The sequence below is a fragment of the Zea mays genome, chromosome 7 (genome assembly GCF_902167145.1).
Source record: "Zea mays cultivar B73 chromosome 7, Zm-B73-REFERENCE-NAM-5.0, whole genome shotgun sequence".
In the NCBI taxonomy this organism is placed as follows: domain Eukaryota; kingdom Viridiplantae; phylum Streptophyta; class Magnoliopsida; order Poales; family Poaceae; genus Zea; species Zea mays.
Window position 1 is genome coordinate 40,491,970 of NC_050102.1, and position 24,696 is coordinate 40,516,665.

Consider the following 24,696-nt stretch of genomic DNA (forward strand, 5'->3'; position numbering starts at 1 on the left):
GAGTTCCCATACCTTTGCTTTTACCTTTCTTCCTTTGGGTGAAGAGTAACCTATGAGGTTTGCGGCTTGCATTTTCTCTCTTGTTGATTTTCATAAGTAAGCTCAAGCACACAAGCACTAGTTTCCCTTTTTGTAATCATTTTGATAAGGAATGAAAAGTGGATTACTAAAGCATGGAAACTTTATAATATGAACTAGATTATTCCTTGAAGTATGCTCAGTTTTATCTTATAAAACAAGCATAGCTAGTTCTTTTAAGATTATGGGAATAAATCTAATTCATAACATGGAGAGCGATAAATGTAGAAGAATCATATCCGATTTAAGCAAGAGGCAAAACAACATAATTCATTGGATTGACTTTTCTTTTTATGTTAGATTACGCATCTCCAAAGAGAAATATATTCTCTACTAGTGAGACTACATGGGTTACTTAGATAGAAGCATTAGTCTCACTATTCTAGTTATAGAGAGAATTTCCCTTTTATAAGTGTCCTAAGGATTTGAATTCCTTACATGACACCTTATTCTTTTAGGAACGTGGAGTGTCTCTCTATATCTAGCATCATGTCAATAATAAGATAATTAGTGTAGAACATGCCATGGGATACTTTCATCAATTTAAAACATGTAGATTGCTATGGTATAGAAATGATGAATGTACAATCTACCATATGAGAGGAATTTCTTCAAAGAATGGTTACATAATTTAAAAACATTTGAAGTGCTTTCTTTTTCTATGTGACTACACAAGACACATAAGAAATGATATTTTAAGATACTTGCACTTAAAAGCATAAATGTTACCATCCTTTGGCTTTCCTCCATGTTGTAGGTCTTGACTTTTCAGCATAGGATAATTCTTTATTTCCTACAACATCAACATCTTCCCTCGAGATGATATGAGTTTAAGATATGGTATTTTGAAAAAAAAACCTTGGGTCAATCATGGATATCGATCTTTGAAGATTGATAGCTTGAGTTAGCAAGAATTGTCTTGATTCTCTTAAGCACCCCAAGGCTTCATATCATCTCTTTCTCCTGCAAAGCTTGTCAAGCATATTTTGGTACCCATCGCTTGATGGGTCCATCATGGTTAGTCAACAAAGATCTAGGAACCCAAGAGTCCTTTGTGTTAGCACTTGGTAAACTCATTACCTTTCTAACACAAGTTGCAATTTTGGGTTGCCTAGTTACATGAGAAGTATTTGACAAGCTAGAGGTGGTATTGTTACCAATGGGACAATCCTTGCATTGATGTCCCTTCTTTCGGCATATGTAGCAAAAGCGATCTTCAAGTCTTGAAGATTTCTTCTTTATTTGTTTATTTCTTGGTACATGGTTAGTGAATATCTTCTTTTCTAACACTATGCCTTTTTGTTTCAAATGGGGACAAGATTTAACTAAGTGTCCCTTCTTTGAGCATTTAAAACAAAGTTTATCATCCTTGGTACTAATCAAGTCTTTTTTAATATAGGGACATGACCTAATCGAGTGTCCCTTTTCAAAGCATTCACTACACTTCCTACTTCTCTTAGTATGAAGTGTGACTTGATTGTTACCTTGGATGTTACCTTGTATGGAGGCATGGTTGAGGCTTTCGGAAGAGGTATTGATTTTCTTCTTTTGTTCCCTCCTCTTGGCAATCCTCAAGTCCTTGACATTTTCTTTAAGGGTGTTAGTGCATGCCTCAGTTGTTCCCGTCTCAAGCTTCTTCACCATGTGATCACGATTATCTTGAGAAGGTTGGGCAATGCACTTCCCTTTAAGTTCTGTCAAGCTCATCTTTAGCCTCTCATTTTTCTTCTTTGAGCTTTTGATATGAATCATCGTTTGTTCCTGCAAATTCTGGATCAAAGGAAGATTTGCTTATCGACGGACAACAAGCATTAGCACATGGTAATGTAGTTTCAATTTGAATACATGTGCATGAGTGAGGTTGTTGGGATTTTAAGTTTTCTATCACTACCTCATGAGCAATATTTAATATGATATGATCATCCATAAGATTTTCATGAGAATAGAGAAGCATATCATATTTTTCTTGAAAAGCTAAATTTTCATCTTTTATCTTTTCTACTTGATGCTTAAGCAAGGCATTCCTATTTACTAATTGAGTGATACAATGTAAAGCATTATCTTGCTCAATAGTTTCATACCTTTGGACCAAATCAACATGAGAGCACTTTAGCTCCTCATGTTCTTTAGTCAACTCGTCAAAGTATAGCATTTTCAAGGAGAGAATATTTTCTAGCCTTTGACGAGCTTCGCTTTGCTCTCTCGCTCTTTCTAGAAGTTTGAGCATGACCGCCTTATCTTCTTGGCTTAGGCGAGCGTAGAGTTGCATAAAGCTTGTTTCTTCCTCCTCATCCTCATTTGTGCTTCCGCTATCATTTTCATTAGCCACACAACATATGTGGGAATCGAAATGGGAAGACAAACCTTTTGGAGAGGTGGATTCATCGTTTGGTCTCCATCGGTCATTTTCTTCTTCTTCCTTGCAAGGGTTAGTATCACAAAGACCAAAGGAAGTAGAAGCACAAAATGAACTATCATGTTTGGACTCATCAAATTTAGTTTTAATTCTAGTCCAAATATCATGCGCATCATGAATAGATTCATTATAATTCATTATGAAGGCATGATAATCTTCTTTGCTAAGAGAATTACTTAAGATGTCATAAGCTAGATAGTTTAAGCGTATACATCTTTGATCTTCCTCGGAAGTATTTTTCCTATCATAACTAGGAGGAATAATACTCTTGTCTAAGATTTGTTCTAATTGTGGATCTATGATTCTAAAAGCATTTATCACTCTAGTAGACCATGAATCATAATTAGAACAATTGGAAAGTAATATCTCAAGAGTTACGTCCTTGTTCTCCTTCGGAGTTGTCTTCTTGTTCTTTTGGGATCTTCTACGAGCCATCACTTCGAGTTGTTAGACTCAATATGAAGTGCCTAGCTCTAATACCAATTGAAAGTCGCCTAGAGGGGGGGTGGATAGGCGAAACCTGAAAATTAAAACTTTATCCCCCAACTAGATCCCTTGATCAGTGGTTAGAACAAGATATACAATTATCGGAGTATAAAAACTAAGTCCTTTGCTTGTAAGAGGTATTGCTTTCAAATAATGCGGAATTGATAAATCAATACTACTAATAAGTCTATGAGAATAAAATAAGAGGGTTTAGATAAGAAGAGTAATAACACAAGTTCTTTCTTGCAAGGTGTTGCTTCACTAAATGAGAATTTAACTTAACGCAACACCAAATAGTATTAGCAAAGAATAGTGCAAGAAAAAACTTAGGACGGGAAAGAACAAACAAATCATAAGCAATAAGCACACGAGACACAAGTGATTTGTTTTACCGAGGTTCGGCCCTCGAAGGCCTAGTCCCCGTTGAGGAGTCCACTAAGGACGGGTCTTTTTCAACCCTTTCCCTCTCTCCTCCGATCACTCAAGACCGGCGAGCTCTTCTTCTTCTCAAGGATCACTTAAGACCCCACAAGGATCACCACACTCTTTGGTGTCTCTTGCTTAGCTTTTACAAGCCTCCAAAACTTTGGAGGAAGTTCAATGGGAGTCAAAACTCTACACGCAAATGAACACAAAGATGTAGCACACACTATCTCTCAAAGAATCTCACAAGGCACTAGTGCTAAACTCAAATGAGTAGCTCTCTCTTGCTTGCTTTCTCTTTTGTGGCACTTGTGTTGGTTGTAGTGGTCTAAATCTTGTGTATAGGATGGATCAATGAATATATGTGGTTGGGAGGACTTGAGTATGTCAACTAGGTGACTTGGAATGTTGCTTGGGCTCCCCCCTTTGAAGTGGCCGGTTGGGGTGGTATTTATAGCCACCAACCAAATTGTAGCCGTTGGAGAAGGCTGCTGGCGATGGGCGCACCGGACAGTCCGGTGCCCCACTAGACAGTGTCCGGTGCGCCACCGGACAGTGTCCGGTGCGCTGCCACGTCATCCTGCCGTTGGGGCTTGGAGCTGGTCGACCGTTGGAGGCTCTATCCTCATGTGGCACCGGACAGTCCGGTGTCACACCGGACACTCCGGCGCCCCTCTAACTGCTGCTCTGACTTCTGCCACGGTACTATTCATCCATCAGAGTCGACCGTTGCGCGCAGATAGTCGTTGCTCCGCTGGTGCACCGGACAGTCCGGTGGTGCACCGGACAGTCCGGTGGCACACCGGACAGTCCGGTGAATTATAGCGGAGCTGTGCTTGGGAAATCTGAAGGTGGAGAGTTCGAGCTGATTCACCCTGGTGCACCGGACACTGTCCGGTGGCCCATCGGACTGTCCGGTGCGCCAGACCAGGGCAGCCTTCGGTTTCCTTTTTGCTCCTTTCTTTTGAGATCTAACTTGTTCTTTTGATTGGTTTGAGTTGAACCTTTGGCACCTGTAGAATGTATAATCTTGAACAAATTAGTTAGTCCAATTATTTGTGTTGGGCAATTAAACCACCAAAATCAATTAGGAAAAGGTTTGACCCTTTTTCCCTTTCACTTTTTATGGTTGAAATTATTTCCTTTAGCACCCAGATGCGTTTGGCCCCCTTTCCTTTGTTGGCTTGCTTGTTGGCCTTGATTGATATCACCTTTCCATTCTTTTTCTTCTTGACCAAATATGGTGTAGGAGCCTTTTTGTTCACCTTGTTGATGTAGGTGTTGGAGATTTTGCTTGTTGGCTTTTGCTCGAGATTTTGCCTTTGCTTATTCCCGGTCATCTCCTTGCATTGGAAAGACTTATGGCCTTCCTTGTGGCATAACCTACAAATCACGGTTTCGCGCTCCACGGGCTTGTTCACTCCCATAGTGGTGTTATCCTATGGAGGTTGGATTTGTTTGGCTTTACCTTTCTTGTCATACAAAGCCTTGCCAAGGCGAGCCACTTCTTGCCTTAATTGCTCATTTTCCCTTGCAACCTGATTCGAACATGTTTCTACAACAATATTCTCAACAAGAACTTGGTTGCAGGGGTTAGAATCATCAATTAAATCAAAGCAAGAAGTAGAAGCATCTTTCTTAATAATTTCAGGAATTTCAACTAAAGATGCCCCTGGGGTGCTACCAATGTTTTCTAGCTTAGTAGTTAGCTCATTATTGTGTATGCTAAGAATTTCCATTTTCCCTAGCAAATTTTCAATAGCTTCTTGGGAGCTAGCTTACTTAGCCTTAAGTTTTTCATTCCTTTTAACAAGGCCATCATCGGTAGCAGTGGATGGAGCACTAGTTTCTAATTTCTCAATTTTAGTTGATAGCTCACAATTTAAATTTGCAAATGTTTCAAATTTTTCTACCAAACATTTATAATCATTTTGGGAGATAATCAACTTACTTTTCAAGGTTTTAAGTTGAGCCTTTTTCTTAGTGCAAACATCCTAGAAAAATTTAACGACTTTCCCAAGCTCATCTATGGAGGGCTTTCCCTCACCTTCATCATCACTACTACTTTCATCACTAGAGGATGGAATGCTCATTTTACCTCTTGCCATAAGGCATTTGTGTGATGACTGTGATGAGCGTGATGAGGACCGGTGGCTGCGCGTCCTTGGAGGTTCATCTTCGCTTGAAGAATCATCCCAAATTTTGACACTTGTTAGCGCCTTGCCTTTGCTCCTCTCCTTTTTGGGTTCGGCCATTGTTGGACAGTTGTCCTTGAAGTGGCCCTTCTCCCCGCATGCGAAGCATCCTCCCTTTATTTGCTTTTTCCTGCCAATGTTAAAGAGAAGATCCTCAACCTGTAGGGGCACACCCATTAGATTAATCTTGTGGATCATCCACATTACCTTTTCGACGCATCGGATTGTTTCTTCGTCCTCGGAGGATAATGTTGATGGTTGATTATCTTCACCATCATTAATTTCTTCTTCTTCCTCTTCTTCACTTGAGGAACTTAGAGTGGGAGCCTTCTTTTTACCCTTCATTTCATCACATGCAAAATCATATGGCCTTGAGGAAGTTGGCTCCTCTCCCCGACACATTTTTCACGACATTTCAATAGCCACGATTTTCCCAATCACAATTGTTGGGGTCATTGTACTCAAGTCCTCCATGTTGTGAAGAATAGTGATGATGCTCCCATATCTTTGTTGTGGTAGTAGGGAGATAATCTTCCTCACAATGTCCGCATCACCTAGCTTATTTATGCCAATAGAATTGAGCTCATTGATGATTAGATTCAAACGAGAATACATATCTCTAACAAGCTCATTATTTTTCATAGCAAAAGAATTATACTCATTTAAGACTAGGCAATGTTTTTGCTCACGAACATTGGATGTGCCGTCATGGAGCTCATGCAATTTTAGCCAAATCTCATTAGCAGTTTTCAATGTAAACACTTGATTAAAAATATCCATGCTAAGAGATTCATACAAGAAATTTTTGGCTCTAGCATTTAAATGGATTTATTTTTCCTCACTTTTGGTGGGTTTCTCGGGATTCTTGGGGAGTTTCATCCCATCATGAGTGACTCTCCAAACACCTAGATCAATGGCCTCTAGGTAACAAGCCATTCTAGCACTATAATATGGGAAGTTAGTGCCATCAAAGTGTGGTGTCCTATGGGTATCTATCCCTTCCTCTGAAAAGCGTCGGCTCTTTTAGCGGTGAAGCTAAACTGTTTCAAATGAGCCAAACTAGGCTTTGATACTAATTGAAGGAAATAGGTGACGCCTAAGAGGGGATGAATTAGGACTTCTAAAACTTTCACTAAACTAGGCCACAAATAAAATCCCAAAAGCAAAACCTATGCAAATAATCAAACTAGAATGTGCAAACTAGGTTTTGTGTAAGTGTTGCTATCTCTACCGCAATGGCTAAGTTTAAATCTACACTATATAAGTATAAAGACATGATTGAAATTTAAATGATTAATATAAATGTGGAAGCTTAAAGAGCAAGGTAGAGATGCAAACTCTCGTGGATGACGCTGGTATTTTTACCGAGGTATCCGGAACCACGCAAGGTCCCGACTAATCCTTGTTGGTGCCCCTACGCAAACGGAAGCCCACGCAAGGGCCAAGCACCTCGGTCGAGTAACTCCGTAGAGAGCCGCGGGCCTTCTCCACGCGCAAGTGATGCTCCGCTTCTAGCTCCTCTCGGACGCTCCCCGCCGTCTCCACTATCGAGCTTCCAGCTAAAAACACCGCGGGCCTCGTTCCCTCCAGTACACGGTGGCAACCGTGACACAAACACGGTTGTCACGGTCTCGCAAGACTCTTGCCCCACTCGGTACAATTACAACGGCTCATGCAAGAGCCGAGGGGTTATGTGGTTTATCTAAACTCACTCAACTAACTAGGATTCACTTAGAGCAAGCGCTAGAGCGGTCTAACTAACCTAAGCACTTCGCAAAGCACCTACACTAATCACCGAGTGATTCTATTAAGCACTTGGGTGTATAAGCTCTTGGAAATGTGAAGTATGTGCCTTGGTATGTATCTTGGGCTCCCACATCTCCAAATGGTCGGTTGGGTGAAGTATATATAGGCCCCAACTCAAATATAGCCGTCGGAAAGCAGCTCTGCAGCTTTCTGCGGCGCACCGGACAGGTGCACCGGACATGCCATGTGTACTAGCCGTTAAAGGTAGCCGTTGGAGCTTCCGAAGATGGCGTACCGGACATGGCGCACCGGACAGTCCGGTGTGCACTAGACAACCCATGCTGGCTTGTCGTATTTTGGCCATAACATTTAGCTCCGAACTCCGATTTTGATGATCTTGTACTTTTTGGAAAGCTCCAAACTCCGATTCAGTGAGCCCTTCCTCTCAACTTTGTCAACTTCACTTTTGTTTTGCAGCTTTGTATCTCACTTCTACTTTTTGATGTGTTGGACTTTTAGCATGTATAAAGTGTATTCAATATGACTTTGTAATGTCTTCTATGGGTCTTATAATGTCTTCTTTGAGGTGTTGCATCCTCAGAGCCTCAGTCCAATCCACTTCGCATCATGTGAACTACAACACACAAAAACTTGGGCAATATTGTAACACCCCGGGGTCCACAAACACCATGGAATGCTACTAAACAACACTTCTGACATCCCTATATAAAATTTTGGCAGCATCCCCTTTGCATAATTGCATAAATGAGGGGACAACAGTGTATAAACATATATCATGACAAAAACAAACTAAGTATTATTAATCGGCTAGCAAAGAGAAGTTAAACATACGACATGATCAGAATTAACTAGTGCGCACGACTAGTTAAAAAAACAAACTTCCTTTGACAATAAGTTTCTAATTAAATCTTGGCTGCGCCTGGGCAGCGTTATTGTGAGAGTGAAAGTGGACGTGCTACTACTCCCCTCATTCCGAGCATGTATAAAGTACCTGCATTGAGTAATGCAAGAGTGAGATGACACATCTCAGCAAGTAAAATAATATCAAACTGTTTAACCATATAAGAACATTGTTTTACCACCACTTGATTCCACAACCTTCTTATTACGAAGGTGCAGCACGTATACAACGTACAACACACCTAGTCACCACACCTCGCAGGTAGAAACCACAATAGTAACATAGTAATGTCACACTTCATATATACCTCATGAGCGCAAATGTTTGCAAATGCAAGGATGACATCTGCCGCATCGTACCCCTTTTCGGGCAACGTACGATGCTAAAAATGTACCGGTACGGTCGGACCATAAGATCGCGACATAACTTCAAAATGCAAGATGGATGATGCGATGTACATGTCATGCCTACAACACTTCATATAAGGTGATTCAAAAAGATACTTCAACTTCATCCAAGATGGGAATCAACCACATATATCATTACCAAATTATGATCATCCACAATATTAGACAATTGAGAATTAATACTTCCAAACAAATAAACTTCATCATAGAATTCAATGATTAACATAATTAAAACTTATGCATACTCAATGACAGGGATTAGGATGCAACCCAAACGGTAGCAACCACCACTGTATTTATTTGCCTTTACCGGAAGTTCGGGCAAATCCCTAAGTACGATCCGGAAGTCCACCACCTGTTTTTGACACACAACTTAGTGCACCAATTTCACATAATTAGACTCATAAACGACGCCGCACCTACGCACAAACTCAAACCCCGCCGTGGGTTACATCTGTCCCCACACCCACCAAACTGCAGCGGCGCTGCTTAATAATTTCATAACTTTAAAATTATGACAGCAGTGGTAACAAACAAAAACTCCAGAGGCATCTACATAAAATTCCCCACAAGTTTTGTATACAATTTATAATTAAATTCCAAAATCTAGTTAGCCCAAAACAGTCCACAAGATGAACCCTGTAATCTGTTTTTTTGTCTTTTGGACAGCGACATACCCGGATTCAAACTGCGATATCTTTTAAAATATAATTCCAAATCAAGCGCATAAGTACTCATTGGAAAGGTAAGACAAAGCCCTACATGATTATCATACTGGTTAACACTAATTACCCACTAAAAATTCCCAGAAACTGCTAATACTACTGCTGTTCACCTACCTGAAAATCTGTTTTTTTGGACAGCAACATAACCGAATTCAAACAACGATATCTCATAAATTATAACTCCGAATCGAGCGCATAAGTACTCGTTGAAAAGGTATGACAAAGCTCTACATGATTCTCCCACTGATCCCCACTAATTGCCCACGAAAAATTCCCAGAAATCCCTAGAACTACTGCTGTTCGTCCACCCACTAAATTTCTGGACAGCACCTCTACCAAATCGCATAGGTAAACATGTAACCAATTGGATTGCAGCACAAATACAACAAAATGATCACGAAAATCACCTTGGGTTCCTCCTTTCCTCCTTCTTTTCTTCCTTCTTCCTCCCTCCAAACTCCCATGGAAGACTCGCACCCACACGACAGACACCAAGTGGGGAGGCTCCACCTTGGAGAGGAAGAGGTGGGGGGGGGGGGCGGCTAGGGTTGAGGGGTGGCGCTGCAATCACTTGGGGAAGAAGGAGACGGATTGGGGTGGCTGCAAGAGTGGAAGAGAAGAAGAGAGAGGGGGCGCGACCAAAGGGGTGGGGGAGTGAGAGGGAGGGGGCGGCTAGGGTTAAGGGGGGGACTAATGGGCTCCCCACCGCCGGATCGAGATCCACGGCCCAAACTCGCTCTCACGTCTGCTCCTGACCCCAGCGCACAAATCCAACAAATAATCTACTGTTTTACTGGTGAATGCTTTCTAAAAAACTCCATCCCCAACTACACAGATCATGAAAGAAAAGGGAAAAATAAATTTAACTTTTTTTCAGAAAATTGGGTATCACACTCTACCCCCCTTAAAAAGAATTCGACCTCTAATTCTGACGCTTCTATCGGAACGACAAGGAAAGATCAATGAATCAACAAAACTCACACATAAAGAAAGGTTCAGGTACTTCTGCCGCATCAGCTCCTCAAGCTCCTAGGATTCTAAGATACGCAGTAGACGACACTCTAGAGTCTGGTCTTGCTACACAGGAATCGGCTCTAGCTCGATTTGATGGTCTGGATTCCGCAAATACTTCCTCAACATAAAGACATGGAATATATGATGTACTCTGATCATAGACTCCGACAATTGTAGGTGCTAAGCCAAGCTGCCAACTCGGGCTAAGATAGTAGACGGTCCTATATAACTCGGACAAAGCTTTCCTGACACCAAATCAACATTGACACATGCAAGTACTTCAATGAATATATATATATGAATGCAATACATACTGTGCTCAAATAGCCTAAACCAAACCTATCCAAACAAGAGTAACTTCAAAAGATCAATTTAATGCTTGCATATTTCTAGACAACAGCACAACAGTTATTTGTTTTCCTCATAACTCACAAAATATGCATCCAATAGAAGTAAACTAGGACTTTACGGAAAGCTTACAAAGTCCACTATACCCCTAGTATTATCATCACCACAAGATTTGACACTTAGAAAGGCCAAACAATGCGAAACGTAAATTTTGTCCAGACTTGGATAGAATTCAACTACTCACTTCAAAAATCCATAATTGGAGTCTCAGTCATCCCATTCAGGCGCTCCTAGACTTTTTAGAAAGCCAGTAAAATTGTCTATATTTCATTTATAAACCTATCAGGTTAATTCAATGCATATCAAGATCAAAAGACATAAGAAAGGCTTTGCTGTCCAAATTTGGACAGATTCAAAGATTCCAATTAAAACAGTTGTAGCTTAACTTATAGGTCACCAAAAAGGGTGATCCAAAATTTGTTGGAAAGCTTAAGGAAAGTACTACCACTTCTTTATAATTTATAAGAACTGATTCGAAGTTTAACTTGGGCAAACAAGGTCAGTTTCGAAATCTGTACAGAATCTAGACAGATTCCAAGACTAGACTTGAGAAAATCATAACTCCCAAACTACTAGACCTATGATCATGAAATTTTACACAAGTAAGATGAAGAAGTTGGCTACAACTTTTTATATACAACACCTCTACCGAAAACATGGTGTAATTCATTGAACTAGCGGCATAACCAAAACTGGTCATGAAGTCCCAAACAGCAAGCAATAGATTTATTCAGGTTCTATACTCTTCTAAGATTAAGCGTTCATCGAAGGACTAATAACTTTAGGTTCTTCATTACGAGACACTTAGAGCCAACATAAGGGTAGAAGCAATATGTTTACTTTTTAAATCATTTTAAGCCTGATCTCACATCACACAAGCAAGAATCGATTTAAGCATACTATGCCTGCCCATATATCCATCCAAGCACATTCTATACATTATATCATCCCATCGAAGAACTCTCTCTTTTTTTAATTATACTATGCATATATATATCCATCCAATAACTCACGCAATCTGCATCTCCACCTAGACTTCACACGACGTAACTATTTCATACTTACGCAAACACGCCAAGACCAGAAAACATGGCTTCACAACAATACGTACTGGCCTATTCAAATATCCCTCGCTATCTCTCTGTTTCAGCCCACGCTCCACATATACAATAACAAGATAACTATCACAACCACTACATCTATTCCCTCCCACCATACAACATAATTAACATGGATTGCGAAAGAGCTCACCATAACTAAACCAAACTCCCAAAGAAATATCCCTAAATAGAAAATTGACAATCAACAACACAAATGCTCATTCTGTCTCTACCTCTTTCACTATAAAAGCAATGATAACAAAGAAATATTGTAAAATTATCTAAACTTCATGACCTACAACTTTTGTATTCAAATGATCAACAAAGTTTTATTTTATCTCCATTTTTTTAATTTGATTTGTAAGGCGACATACATGATCTGCCACCAGAACCTGACGGAACATGACCCATAAATTCAAAACCTCATAACTCTCTGCATCTAACAAAATTTTACAAATATAAACTCATTGAAAAGATTATAACATTCCCTAAAACTTTTATTATAATGAGTGTCTCAGAATTGGTTTCCAAACCAATAAAACAATGCAACTGCTTTGTTGCAAAACTGATAGGTTAGAAACAATGGACAACTAAAATTCAAAATACTATAACTCCTGCTATACTCAACTTAAAACTACAACGAACACGCGTTGGAAAAGTTTGGAAATTGTCCATGACTTTTGCAATAAATTTGCACCCAAATTTATCTTTATAGCCCTCAACTCTGCATGACCTACAGCTAAACTCAGCCTGAGATACTGCACATCAGAGATTCGACTTATATCCGGACAACCACCTCTCCCAATCTATTTAACAGACAATTACAAATAAATACCCATTAAAAGGTACTAAGAAAAACTAAAAGTTTTTCTTAAAGAGAATTCCCAAATTTGGGCTCTGAAACTATCAAAACGTGGTCGGTTTATTAGTGGTTTTAACGACACCTAAAGTTCAGACACAACGGTGCAACAACTTCAGAGTAGCCTAACTCCAATTATATGCAATGAAAATTACAAATCAATACTCTTTGGGAAGATCATGAAATTACTAAAACTTTCATAATCCAACAAAACCCAAAATTTACCGTATTCAATGTCTATACTTCCGTACAAAATTAAGGCTGCTATAGGAAACCCATAACTCTCAAATGTTTAGACCAAACTGGGTGATTGAGCATCCTATACAAAGATGAAGAAACCTACTACAAAACATTCTAGATAAGTGAAGCCTGATTCAGCGTCCAACTAATTTAAAATGACTCCCAAAACAAAACAACACCTTACCCATAATAAAAAAAACAATATAAAATAAAACCCAAGGCATTGGCAGGTGCGACCCACACTAGGATTTTCCACTACCAAATGGGGATGCAACTCCCCAAAGCCTTTAAGCAACACTTTACCTAATAGGTTAGAACACTAAGCACAACAATCAACAAATTCAACAACCTCGTTTGTTAATGCCACTAAGGTCAAACATCCATGTTTCGACAATGTATGAAACACCTGACATACCCGTCTCTAGCACTATAAAACATGGTTGTTATTACACTAGAATCCAACTATTAGAGCTCTCCACAACTGTTCTGTTGACGTGAAGCAAATGGTGCTCATGTCATGTAACGTCTTTTCCTCCTCTCAAAAGAGATAAAATTTGCAATACTCATAAAGCAATGGAGGGATAACAACAAGAAAAATTAATGTACTTCTTCACAGACTCATGCAAAAGCTTCATAAATATTACTTTCAATACTAAAATAATAATATGATACTATGCTCAACAGGAGTAATTGGACATCAATAAGACAATCCACATAACCAAACTACCTTGATTAACCTCACATACAACAAAACCTACTATTACTGCACTTGAACAATTTGTACCTCGTGATATCACAGGATGCATTCAAAGTAGTAGACATACATGATCTATCAAACCATCATTCATATAAGAAAAATCTCAATCCGATGAAACAACCCCATCATTAAAGAGATAGATGACTAACAAACATAAGCAACTCCCAGTTAAGCATTGACTTCGTTTAAGATAAATCGGTCCAAATAATGATTCAACAAGCATGCATAGAGAAACTGCTCATAGAAAAAATCAAACTACCATACAATGTTGGCAAATAAAAAAAATAAAACGGGTTGTCAATATCGCCCACATGACTAGCCTGCAACAACTAAAAATTATGCATAGCCTTTATGGCTATTGAAACAAGCCATAGAAGGAAAACATGCACGACACAAAATCCACTTGAAACCACCCTATTTATTGTTAAAAATAAGGTTGCACATAATAAGAAAACCTATCAGGTAGACATGGTTGGACTTATCAATCTATGTCATCTCACAAATTCACTCGAGTTCTACCAGTCTAAAGATTTCATAGACATTACAACGTTGCCTCTGCTCTATAGAGACAAAGCCATTTTATACTAAAATCAAGTTAGCAAGTAGCCACACTAGCCTAAAAAAGTGAGGCGCAAAGCATTGCACCCATGGAAATATTACATTGATAAGTTGGGTTGTTACCCAACAGTCAATCAAACTCAACAACACCATAAAACTACATTATATAGTGTTTTCACACTACACCAAGTCGGATTAGACCCAATATACACAAGCTCAATAAACAATTGGTCCTATAAGTACAAGAACCCAAGAATTCTTTTGGGAAAAAACATCCACAGTCAAGCATATAGAAATATATGATGGTAATAGCTCAGAGATTTGAAAACATTGCATCCCAAAAAAACATCATGACGATATGTATATAAAACAAGTACATTAGTAGCTTCACTTGCATAATATCTTCAATAACAACCACATCAAGAAACCAATATTAAATAGAAGTAACATATCATATCAAGCATTACGTCGTTAACGACATACACCATCAAACCATAAAGGGATTTGGAGTAAGGAAGTTCTAGTCATCTATACAATAAAATACTAATATGAAAGATATACGAACCCATACCCTTCTTATATGTGCAAGTGTGTCAAATTTATCTTCAAATTGCGTAGAATCTAAAGCCTATGCTTTGATACCAACTGTAACACCCCGGGGTCCACAAACACCCCGGAATGCTACTAAACAACACTTCTGACATCCCTATATAAAATTTCGGTAGCATCCCCTTTGCAAAATTGCATAAATGAGGGGGCAACAGTGTATAAACATATATCATGACAAAAACATACTAAGTATTATTAATCGACTAGCAAAGAGAAGTTAAACATACGACATGATCAGAATTAACTAGTGCGCACGACTAGTTAAAAAAACAAACTTCCTTTGACAATAAGTTTCTAATTAAATCATGGCTGCGCCTGGGCAGCGTTATTGTGAGAGTGAAAGTGGACGTGCTACTACTCCCCTCATTCCTAGCATGTATAAAGTACCTGCATTGAGTAATGCAAGAGTAAGATGACACATCTCAGCAAGTAAAATAATATCAAACTGTTTAACCACATAAGAACATTGTTTTACCACCACTTGATTCCACAACCTTCTTATTACGAAGGTGCAGCACGTATACAACATACAACACACCTAGTCACCACACCTCGCAGGTAGAAACCACAATAGTAACATAGTAATGTCACACTTCATATATACCTCATGAGTGCAAATGTTTGCAAATGCAAGGATGACTTCTGCCTTCATACCTCTAAGGATATGAAGCCGCATCATACCCCTCCTCGGGCAACGTACGATGCTAAAAATGTACCGGTACGGTCGGACCATAAGATCGCGACATAACTTCAAAATGCAAGATGGATGATGCGATGTGCATGTCATGCCTAAAACACTTTATATAACGTGATTCAAAAAGATACTTCAACTTCATCCAAGATGGGAATCAACCACATATATCATTACCAAATTATGATCATCCACAATATTAGACAATTGAGAATTAATACTTCCAAACAAATAAACTTCATCATAGAATTCAATGATTAACATAATTAAAACTTATGCATACTCAATGACAGGGATTAGGATGCAACCCAAACGGTAGCAACCACCACTGTATTTACTTGTCTTTACCGGAAGTTCGGGCAAATCCCTAAGTACGATCCGGAAGTCCACCTCATGTTTTTGACACACAACTTAGTGCACCAATTTCACATAATCAGGCACATAAACGATGCCGCACCTACGCACAAACTCAAACCCCGCCGCGGGTTACATCTCTCCCACACCCACCAAACTGCAGCGGCGCTGCTTAATAATTTCATAACTTTAAAATTATGACAGCAGTGGTAACAAAAAAAACTCCAGAGGCATCTACATAAAATTCCCCACAAGTTTTGTATACAATTTATAATTAAATTCCAATATCTAATTAGCCCAAAACAGTCCACAAGATGAACCCTGTAATCTGTTTTTTTGTCTTTTGGGCAGCGACATACCCGGATTCAAACAGCGATATCTTTTAAAATATAATTCCAAATCAAGCGCATAAGTACTCATTAGAAATATAAGACAAAGACCTACATGATTATCACACTGGTTAACACTAATTACCCACAAAAAATTCCTAGAAACTGCTAATACTACTGCTGTTCACCCACCTGAAAATCTGTTTTTTTGGACAGCAACATAACCGGATTCAAACAACGATATCTCCTAAATTATAACTCCGAATCGAGCGCATAAGTACTCGTTGGAAAGGTATGACAAAGCTCTACATGATTCTCCCACTGATCCCCACTAATTGCCCACGAAAAAGTCCCAGAAATCCCTAGAACTACTGCTGTTCGTCCACCCACTAAATTTCTGGACAACACCTCTACCAAATCGCATAGGTAAACATGTAACCAATTGGATTGCAGCACAAATACAACAAAATGATCATGAAAATCACCTTGGGTTCCTCCTTTCCTCCTTTTCTTCCTTCTTCCTCCCTCCAAACTCCCATGGAATACTCGCACCCACACGACGGACACCAAGCGGGGAGGCTCCACCTTGGAGAGGAAGAGGTAGGGGGGCGGCTAGGGTTGAGGGGTGGCACTGCAATCTTTTGGGGAAGAAGGAGAGGGATTGGGGTAGCTGCAAGAGTGGAAGAGAGGAAGAGAGAGGGGGCGGCCAAAGGGGTGGGGGAGTGAGAGGGAGGGGGCGGCTAGGGTTAAGGGGGGGACTAATGGGCTCCCCACCACCGGATCGAGATCCACGGCCCAAACTCGCTCTCACGTCTGCTCCTGACCCCAGCGCACAAATCCAACAAGTAATCTACTGTTTTACTGGTGAATGCTTCCTAAAAAACTCCAACCCCAACTACACAGATCACGAAAGAAAAGGGAAAAATAAATTTAACTTCTTTTCAGAAAATTGGGTATCACAAATACATTAGTCCATAGGTTATGTTGATCATCAAACACCAAAACCTATTGAGCTAAATGGCCCGCGGTGCATTTTCCTTATAGTGGTGGTAGCCGACGTGGCACCTAGCTCGGCGCCATGGATCTCGGCGCCGAGCTACACTGCATTATAAATCTCTCCTTCCATGGTCGAGAGCTACGCCCGACCATTCCTCTGGTCCATATAGCTTGAAGACCAAGGTATGGTATCTCACCGATCCATTTGCTATGTATATTGTGTAGTATGGTTTCTTAGGGTTTGGATTAATTAGTTTTGATCGGTGAACATATTGCTATTAGTTATGATTTCTAAGATATATTGTTGATATGGCGATTAAGGTTTCTTAGATAGTTCTTGAATCGTAGGTTTAAACATCTTTAGGGTTTTGAAACTATGAGTGCCATGTTATGTATAAGTTTAAATCATTTCCGGTATATCTGTAGTGGTGTTAATATAAAATTGTTTCGTAGATGGAAGACATGTATCGAAAGATGTTGTGGCGGAAGAGAGGTCGTCCTTGAGATTTATATCCCGATACATCTAGCAAGGATGCTCATGTTCCTCTTGTACCTAATTGTGACTGTGGCCGACCGACATGGGTATTTCAATCCAAACATCCAGACACGGCTACTCGCTGCTTCTACATATGCAATCGCTTTAATGTATGTAGTTTGTCACATCTTTGTTTTTGTTGTTTTATAGATGTGTAAAAGTCGCCTAGAGGGGGGTGAATAGGCAAATCTGAAATTTATAAAGTTTAAGCACAACTACAAGCTGGGGTTAGCGTTAGAAATATAATCGAGTCCGAAAGAGAGGGCGAAAACAAATCACAAGCGAATAAGGCGAATGACACGGTGATTTGTTTTACCGAGGTTCGGTTCTTGCAAACCTACTCCCCGTTGAGGTGGTCACAAAGATCAGGTCTCTTTCAACCCTTTCCCTCTCTCAAACGGTCACTTAGACCGAGTGAGCTTCTCTTCTCAATCAATTGGGACACTTAGTCCCCACAAGGACCACCACACAATTGGTGTCTCTTGCTTTGATTACAAAGAACTTGGGAACAAGAATAGAGGAAGAAGAAAAGCGATCCAAGCGCAAGAGCTCAAAAGAACACGACAAAACTCTCTCTTCTAGTCACTATTGCTTTGAGTGGAATTGGGACTTGGAGAGATTTTGATTCACTCTAATTGTGTCGTGTATTGAATGTACTAGCTCTTGTATTGAATGTGTTGGCTGAAAACTTGGATGCCTTGAAGTGTTGGTAGTTGGGGGTATTTATAGCCCCAACCACCAAAGTGGTCGTTGGGGAAGGCTGTTGTCGAAGGGCGCACCGGACAGTCCGGTGCGCCACCGAACACTGTCCAGTGCGACAGCCACATCACCCAACCGTTAGGGTTCGACCGTTGGAGCTCTGACATGTGGGGCCACCGGACAGTCCGATGGTGCACCGGACAGTCACTAATCACTGTCCGGTGCGCCTTCTGGCGCCTGCTCTGACTCTGCGCGCGCAGTCGCGCACTGTTCACTGTTGCTTTTGCAGACGACCATTGGCGCAGTTAGTCGTTGCTCCGCTGGCACACCGGACAGTCCGGTGCTACACCGGACAGTCCGGTGAATTATAGCGGAGTGGCTTCCCAAATTCCCGAAGGTGGCACGTTTGGAGTTGATCTCCGTGGTGCACAGGACACAGTCCGGTGGCACACCGGACAGTCCGGTGTGCCAGACCAGGGCTGCCTTCGGTTGTCTTTTGCTCTTTTTATTTGAACCCTTTCTTGGACTTTTTATTGGTTTGTGTTGAACCTTTGGCACCTGTAGAACTTATAATCTAGAGCAATCTAGTTAGTCCAATTATTTGTATTGGGCAATTCAACCACCAAAATTATATAGGAAAAGGTTTGACCCTATTTCCCTTTCAATCTCCCCCTTTTTGGTGATTGATGCCAACACAAATAGAAGCAAATATATAAGTGCAGAATTGAACTAGTTTGCTTAAGGTAAGTGCAAAGGTTGCAAGGAATTAAACCAATTTACATTTTCATAAGATATGCATGGATTGCTTTCTTCATATTTAACATTTTGGGCCACTTTTGCACCACTTGTTTTGTTTTTGCAAATTCTTTTGGAAATTCTTTTCAAAGTCTTTTTTGCAAATAGTCAAAGGTAAATGAATAAGATTTTGAGAAGCATTTTCAAGATTTGAAATTTTCTCCCCCTGTTTCAAATGCTTTTCCTTTGACTAAACAAAACTCTCCCTTAATGAAATTCTCCTCTTAGTGTTCAAGAGGGTTTTAGATATTAATTTTGAAGAGGTTATACCAATTTGAAATTATATCAAAAATAAGATACCAATTGAAAAACTTCTTTTAATACAAATTGAAAGACTACATTTTTGAAATTGGTGGTGGTGCAGTCCTTTTGCTTTGGGTGTGGTGGTGCGTCCTTTTGCTTTGGACTAATACTTTCTCCCCCTTTGGAATGAATCGCCAAAAACGGGTACTTTGAGTGAAATATAAGCCCTTTTCAAACTTTCTCCCCCTTTGGCAAATAATATATGAGTGAAGGATTATACCAAATTGGAGAGCGGTGCGGAGTGACGGCGAAGGATAAATAATTCAATGGAGTGGAGTGGAAGCCTTGTCTTCGCCGAAGACTCCATTTCCCTTTCAATCTGTGACTTAGCATGAAATACACTTGAAAACCACTTTAGTCATAGCACATGAAAGAGAGATGATCAAAGGTATGTAAATGAGCTATGTGTGCAAGGTATCAATCAAAATTCCTAGAATCAAGAATGTTTAGCTCATGCCTAAGTTTGGTAAAAGTTTTCTCATCTAGTGGCTTGGTAAAGATATCGACTAATTGTTCTTTGGTGCTAACATAAGCAATCTCGATATCCCCCTTTGTTGGTGATCCCTCAAAAAGTGATACCGAATGGCTATGTGCTTAGTGCGGCTGTGTTCAACAGGATTATCCGCCATGGGGATTGCACTCTCATTATCACAAAGGAGAGGAACTTTGGTTAATTTGTAACCATAGTCCCTAAGGGTTTGCCTCATCCAAAGCAATTGCGCGCAACAATGTCCTACGGCAATATACTCGGCTTCGACGGTTGAAAGAGCTACGAAATTTTGTTTCTTTGAAGCCCAAGACACCAGGGATCTTCCCAAGAACTGACAAGTCCCTGATGTGCTCTTTCTATCAATCTTACACCCTGCCCAATCAGCATCTGAATAACCAATTAAATCAAAGGTGGATCCCTTGGGGTACCAAAGACCAAACTTAGGTGTATGAACTAAATATCTCAAGATTCGTTTCAAGGCCCTAAGGTGAACTTCCTTAGGATCGGCTTGGAATCTTGCACACATGCATACGGAAAGCATAATATCCGGTCGAGATGCACATAAATAGAGTAAGGATCCTATCATTGACCGGTATACCTTTTGATCTACGGATTTACCTCTCGTGTCGAGGTCGAGATGCCCATTGGTTCCCATGGGTGTCTTGATGGGCTTGGCATCCTTCATCCCAAACTTGGTGAGTATGTCTTGAATATACTTTGTTTGGCTCATGAAGGTGCACTCTTGGAGTTGCTTGACTTGAAATCCTAAGAAATATTTCAACTCCCCTATCATAGACATCTCGAATTTTTGAACCATGATCCTACTAAACTCTTCACTTGTAGATTTGTTAGTAGACCCAAATATGATATCATCAACATAAATTTGGCATACAAACAAATCATTTGCAATTGTTTTAGTAAAAAGAGTAGGATCGACTTTTCCGACTTTGAAGCCATTAGCGATAATAAAATCTCTTAGGCATTCATACCATGCTCTTGGGGCTTGCTTGAGCCCATAAAGCGCCTTAGAGAGTTTATAGACATGGTTAGGGTACTCACTATCTTCAAAGCCGGGAGGTTGCTCAACATAGACCTCCTCCTTGATTGGTCCATTGAGGAAGGCACTTTTCACATCCATTTGGTAAAGCTTAAAGCCATGGTAAGTAGCATAGGCAAGTAATATACGAATTGACTCAAGCCTAGCTACGGGTGCATAGGTTTCACCGAAATCCAAACCTTCGACTTGTGAATATCCCTTGGCCACAAGTCGGGCTTTGTTCCTTGTCACCACACCATGCTCATCTTGCTTGTTTGGAAGACCCACTTGGTTCCTACAACATTTTGATTAGGACGTGGAACTAAATGCCATACCTCATTCCTCGTGAAGTTGTTGAGCTCCTCTTGCATTGCCAACACCCAATCCGATTCCCTTAATGCATCTTCCACCTTATATGGCTCAATAGAAGACATAAAGGAGTAATGTTCACAAAAATGAGCGACACCAGATCGAGTGGTTACCCCCTTATGAATATCGCCGAGGATGGAGTTCACTAGGTGATCTCGTTGTATCGCTTGATGAACTCTTGGGTGTGGCGGTCTTGGGCCCTCATCATCTTCCTTGTCTTGATTATTGGCATCTCCCCCTTGATCATTGTTCTCCTCTTGAGGTGGCTCTTCTTGATCTTCATTTTCATCATCTTGAGCTTGATCCTCATCTTGGGTTGGTGGAGATGCTTGATTTGAAGATGATGGTTGATCTTGTGCATGTGGAGGCTCTTCGGATTCCTTAGGACACACATCCCCAATGGACATGTTCCTTAGCGCGACGCACAGAGCCTCTTCATCATCTAGCTCATCAAGATCAACTTGCTCTACTTGAGAGCCGTTAGTCTCATCAAACACAATGTCACAAGAAACTTTAACTAGTCCAGTGGACTTGTCAAAGACTCTATATGCCCTTGTGTTTGAATCATAACCAAGTAAAAAGCCTTCTACAGCCTTAGGAGCAAATTTAGATTTTCTACCTCTTTTAACAAGAATAAAGCATTTGCTACCAAAGACTCTAAAATATGAAACATTGGGCTTTTTACTAGTGAAGAGTTCATACGATGTCTTCTTGAGGATTCAGTGAAGGTAGAGACGGTTGATGGCGTAGCAAGCGGTGTTGTCTGCTTCCGCCCAAAACTAGTCCGAAGTCTTGTACTCATCAAGCATGGTCCTCGCCATGTCAAGTAGAGTTCTATTCTTCCTCTCCACTACACCATTTTGTTGTGGTGTGTAGGGAGAAGATAACTCATGCTTGATGCCCTCATCCTCAAGGAAGCCTTCTATTTGTGAGTTCTTGAACTCCGTCCCGTTGTCTCATGCTTGATGCCCTCATCCTCAAGGAAGCCTTCTATTTGTGAGTTCTTGAACTCCGTCCCGTTGTCGCTTCTAATCTTTTTGATCCTTAAGCCGAACTCATTTTGAGCCCGTCTCAAGAATCCCTTTAAGGTCTCTTGGGTTTGAGATTTATCCTACAAAAAGAACACCCAAGTGAAGCGAGAATAGTCATCCACAATAACTAAATAGTACTTACTCCCGCCGATGCTTATGTAAGCTATCGGACCGAATAGATCCATGTGGAGTAGCTCAAGCGGCCTGTCAGTCGTCATGATGTTCTTGTGTGGATGATGAACACCAACTTGCTTCCCTGCTTGACATGCGCTACAAATCCTGTCTTTCTCAAAATGAACATTTATTAGTCCTAAAATGTGTTCTCCCTTTAGAAGCTTATGAGGATTCTTCATCCCAACGTGGGCTAGTCGGCGATGCCAGAGCCAACCCATGTTAGTCTTAGCAATTAAGCAAGTGTCGAGTTCAGCTCTATTAAAATCAACTAAGTATAGCTGACCCTGATATGACCACGACATTAAGCAACATGTTACAACTCCCAAGTCATACTACATCAACTCAAGTACAACCAACATCATCACCAACCCAAGTCTTTGATAGACCAATTACACGTAGTCGAGCTAAGAAGCTACAGCAAGAGGTGCACGCGCTACTTTATGAATTTCAATTAAACACTAATGAGAACTTTATGCTACCTAAGTCGTGTATGTTGATATTACTTAGGTTCACCAAAGAGGAAGGACAAAACGTATCAAGGACGAGTCAACAAGAAGAGCTATGTCCGAGTCAGTCCAGTGCAACAGAACCGTCCAGAAGAAACAGTCATATCTTTTGATTCCCAAAAGATATGAAGGCCCATAAGTACTTTTTGGAAAGCTCTTGAAGTCTAGTTTCCAATGCTTCTAAAGCTGACTTAATCAAATCTACCAGAAAGGCAGCCGACCTACTTTAGTGCTGACTGGTCAAAAGGTCAACAGTCTACTTGATGATCAAGTTTTCGTATTAAACTGCATCATTCTACGAAGTTTCATTAATCATGCTATATATGGTGAGAAAGCTTATCAAGTTAGCTTTCCAATGCAACCAGTCCCACGTCATTTGAAGATTCCTAGAAGAAGTTATTGTCAAAATACTGAAGGTTGCGCAGAAGTCAAACAGCCACACGGAAATCAGCTCTGCAGATCTCCCGAAGAGGCTCCTTCACATTAGCTCGTGAAAATACTTTTGTTTTGTGTTTATACCTCACTAAGGCTGGTTGTTACTAGTATAAATACCCCCTATGTCTATGATGTAAGGAAGCTTATGATAATCTAAAACAGAACCCTTTTGTTCAGCTGTGTGCTAACAAATATTGAGAGTGATCTCTACCCCTTTGCTCTTGTGAATTCCTTCGCGGGATTGCAGAAGCGGCGGCTTCATCCGCTCCCAATTGGTGCTCCTACTCCCTTCGAGGTCTCCTCGATTGATTGTAGGCTGTGTTGGTTGGTTCTTTGAGAGTGTGGTTGGGCGAATCCTCGATTCAGGCTGCCGGTTAAAGACGGTGGTTGGCTTCGAGTTTTATTTGTCAGGTTGCACTAGTTATCGCTGCTTGCAGCAAATTATCTTGGCTTCTTCGAAGCTAGTTATCCGAAGATTGATCCTACGTCGTGAAGATCGGGCATCGTGACGCATCATCTGGTATCAAAGCCTTAGTTGCCACGGTAGGATTCTTTACCCTTAGCTACATATATTTTGTGTTCGTCCTATCCACCAAAAAGCCATAAAATATTTTGTCATGGCCCTTTGTTTCAATCTGTTGTTCCAGTGAGTTTGGTTAAGTTTCAATCCTTAGAGTCTTTGTTTAGTTACTGGTCACTCTATCCTTTGTGTTCCCTTTGAGCCTCTTATATATATCTAAAAATATCCACAAAAAGAAAAATCTGAAAACTCTCATCATTTCCTTCGCGTTAACTTTGATCCTATTTAAGTTATAGTTGCTGGTTGAGTTCCTTGTTAAGTATTATAAAGTGTGCAATATCATATCAGATCTCTGTGTTTAGTTCTATAAAAAAAGAGTATCAAAAAAAAGAAGAAAGAAAAGTATCAAAGAAAAGTGTTGAACAAGATTGTGAAAGAAAAGTAGAACCATCAGTTTGTTTATGTGCACAAGTGCTGAAATTTCATCAAG